Source organism: Arachis stenosperma, chromosome 6 (genome assembly GCF_014773155.1).
Source record: "Arachis stenosperma cultivar V10309 chromosome 6, arast.V10309.gnm1.PFL2, whole genome shotgun sequence".
NCBI classification, from domain to species: Eukaryota; Viridiplantae; Streptophyta; class Magnoliopsida; order Fabales; family Fabaceae; genus Arachis; species Arachis stenosperma.
Window position 1 is genome coordinate 31,122,770 of NC_080382.1, and position 3,684 is coordinate 31,126,453.

General features: G+C 38.4%; 1 non-coding gene across 1 annotated transcript; it reads left to right on the forward strand.

The window, feature by feature from the left end:
• Positions 1 to 2,066: 2,066 nt before the first annotated feature.
• Positions 2,067 to 2,174, forward strand: LOC130937698 (small nucleolar RNA R71). The gene has a single exon (XR_009068903.1). It is a non-coding gene; the product is annotated as a small nucleolar RNA R71 (small nucleolar RNA).
• The last annotated feature ends 1,510 nt before the right edge of the window (positions 2,175 to 3,684 follow it).

Genomic DNA, 3,684 nt, shown 5'->3' on the forward strand with positions numbered 1-3,684 from the left:
CCTGGCGTTTAACGCCAGGTTCTAGCCCTTTTCTGGCGTTTAACGCCAGTCTGGTGCCCCTTTCTGGCGTTAAACGCCCAGAATGGTGCCAGACTGGGCGTTAAACGCCCAACTGCTAGGCTTACTGGCGTTTGAACGCCAGCAGCATCTTCCTCCAGGGTGTGCTATTTTTCTTCCTGTTTTTCATTTTATTTTTGCTTTTTTCATTGATTTTGTGACTTCTCATGATCATCAACCTACAAAATAACAAGAAATAACAAAGGAAATTATATAAAATATAACATTGGGTTGCCTCCCAACAAGCGCTTCTTTAATGTCAGTAGCTTGACAGATGGCTCTCATTGAGCCTTACAAATGATCAGAGTAATGTGGGAACCTCCCAACACCAAACTTAGAGTTTGAATGTGGGGGTTCATCACCAAACTTAGAGTTTGGTTGTGGCCTCCCAACACCAAACTTAGAGTTTGACTTTGGGGGCTCTATTTGTCTCTGATTTGAGGGAAGCTCTTCAAGCTTCATCTCCATGGTGACAGAGGGATATCCTTGAGCCTTAAACACAAAGGATTCTTCATTCACTTGAATGATTAGTTCACCTCTATCAACATCAATCACAGCCTTTGCTGTGGCTAGGAAGGGTCTGCCAAGGATGATGGATTCATCCATGCACTTCCCAGTCTCTAGGACTATGAAATCAGTAGGGATGTAATGGTCTTCAACTTTTACCAAAACATTCTCTACAAGTCCATGAGCTTGTTTTCTTGAGTTGTCTGCCATCTCCAATGAGATTCTTGCAGCTTGTACCTCAAAGATCCCTAGCTTCTCCATTACAGAGAGAGGCATGAGGTTCACACTTGACCCTAAGTCACACAAGGCCTTCTTGAAGGTCATGGTGCCTATGGTACAAGGTATTGAAAACTTCCCAGGATCTTGTCTCTTTTGAGGTAATTTCTGCCTAGACAAGTCATCCAGTTCTTTGGTGAGCAAGGGAGATTCATCTTCCCAAGTCTCATTTCCAAATAACTTGTCATTTAGCTTCATGATTGCTCCAAGATATTTAGCAACTTACTCTTCAGTGACATACTCATCCTCTTCAGAGGAAGAATATTCATTAGAGCTCATGAAAGGCAGAAGTAAGTCTAATGGAATCTCTATGGTCTCATCTTGATCCTCAGATTCCCATGGTTCCTCATTGGGGAACTCAGTGGAGGTTAGTGCACGCCCATTGAGGCCTTCCTCAGTGGCGTCCACTTCCTCTCTTTCCTCTCCAAATTCGGCCATGTTTATGGCTTTGCACTCTCCTTTTGGATTTTCTTCTGTATTGCTTGGGAGAGTACTAGGAGGGAGTTCAGTAATTTTCTTGCTCAGCTGTCCCACTTGTCCTTCCAAATTTCTGATGGAGGACCTTGTTTCATTCATGAAGCTTTGAGTGGTTTTGATTAGATCAGAGACTATTGTTGCTAAGTCAGAGGTATTCTGCTTAGAACTCTCTGTCTGTTGCTGAGAAGATGATGGAAAAGGCTTGTTATTGCTAAACCTGTTTCTTCCACCATTATTATTATTGAAACCTTGTTGAGGTCTCTCTTGATTCTTCCATGAGAAATTTGGGTGATTTCCATGAAGAATATAGGGTTTCCATAGGGTTCTCCTAGGTAATTCACCTCTTCCATTGAAGGGTTCTCAGGATCATAAGCTTCTTCTTCAGATGAAGCATCCTTAGTACTGCTTGGTGCATTTTGCATTCCAGACAGACTTTGAGAAATCAAATTGACTTGTTGAGTCAATATTTTATTCTGAGCCAAAATGGCGTTCAGAGTGTCAATCTCAAGAACTCCTTTCTTCTGATTCCCATTGTTCACAGGATTCCTTTCAGAAGTGTACATGAATTGGTTATTGCAACCATTTCAATTAGCTCTTGAGCCTCTGTAGGCGTCTTCTTCAAATGAAGAGATCCTCCAGCAGAGCTATCCAAAGACATCTTAGATAGTTCAGAGAGACCATCATAGAAAATGCCTATGATGCTCCATTCAGAAAGCATGTCAGAAGGACACTTTTGATTAATTGTTTGAAAGCATGTCAGAAGGACACTTTCTGATTAATTGTTTGTATCTTTCCCAAGCTTCATAGAGGGATTCTCCATCCTTCTGTCTGAAGGTTTGGACTTCCACTCTAAGCTTACTCCATTTTTGAGGTGGAAAGAACTTTGCCAAGAAGGCATTGACTAGCTTTTCCCAAGAGTCCAGGCTGTCTTTAGGTGTGAGTCCAACCATATTCTAGCTCTGTCTCTTACAGCAAAAGGGAATAGCATCAGTCTGTAGACCTCAGGGTCAACCCATTAGTCTTGAAGTTGTTTTCGGCTGCCATGTGTTCTTCTTCTTTGAAGAATTCGGTCAGGTCCTCTAAAGAGAGTTGTGCTTTGGCTTCTCTTAGCTTTCTCTTCAAGGTCCTTTCAGGTTCAGGATCAGCTTCAACAAGAATGCCTTTGTCTTTATTCCTGCTCATATGAAAGAGAAGAGAACAAGAAAATATGGAATCCTCTATGTCACAGTATAGAGATTCCTTGAAGTGTCAGAGGAAAAGAAAAATAGAAGAAGAGAAGGTAGAAGAATTCGAACTTGATTAGATAGAGTTCGAATTGTGCATTAGGAAGGAGTAGTACTCCATAAATAGAAGGATGTGGAAAGGAGGGAAGAGAATTTTCGAAAATTCAATAAAAAAGATGTTGATAATTTTCGAAAATTGAAAGTGGAAAAGAAATCAAGTGATTTTTGAAAAAGATTTTGAAATTAGAAATTAGAAAGATTTGATTGAAAACTATTTTTGAAAAAGATGTAGTTAAAAAGATTTGATTGAAAAGTTATGGTTTTAAAAAGATGTGATTGAGAAGATATGATTTGAAAACAATTTTAAAAGATATGTTTTGAAAACAATTTTAAAAGATTTGATTTTGAAAATTAGTGACTTGCCTAACAAGAAAAGATATGATTCAAACATTAAACCTTTCTCAACAGAAAAGGCAACAAATTTGAGATGTTCAATCAAATCATTAATTGTTAGTAAGTATTTTTGAAAAAGGAAAGAAATTGATTTTGAAAACATTTGATTGAAAAGATATGATTTGAAAAAGATTTGATTTTGAAAATCTTTGAAAACTTGAAAAAAAATTGATTTGAAAACAAAATTCTTCCCCTAGCACCATCCTGGCGTTAAACGCCCAGAATGGTATACATTCTGGCGTTTAACGCCCAAAATGCACCCTTTTTGGGCGTTAAACGCCCAACCAGGTACCCTGGCTGGCGTTTAAACGCCAGTCTGTCTTCTTCATTGGGCATTTTTGAATGCCCAGCTTTTTCTGTATAATTCCTCTGCAGTATGTTCTGAATCTTCAATTCTTTGTATTATTGACTTGAAAAGACACAAATTAAAAATATTTTTGGATTTTTAATAATCAAAATGCAACAAGAATCAAATAACAATGCATGCAAGACACCAAACTTAGCAGTTTGTATACTACTGACACTATATGAGACACATAAACACTCAAGCCAAAAGAATTCAAAGATCAGAGTAAGAAATCATCAAGAATTACTTGAAGATCCTTAAGACACATGAATGAATGCATGCAATTGACACCAAACTTAAGATGGGACACTAGACTTAAGCAAGAAACATCAAATATTTTTGGTT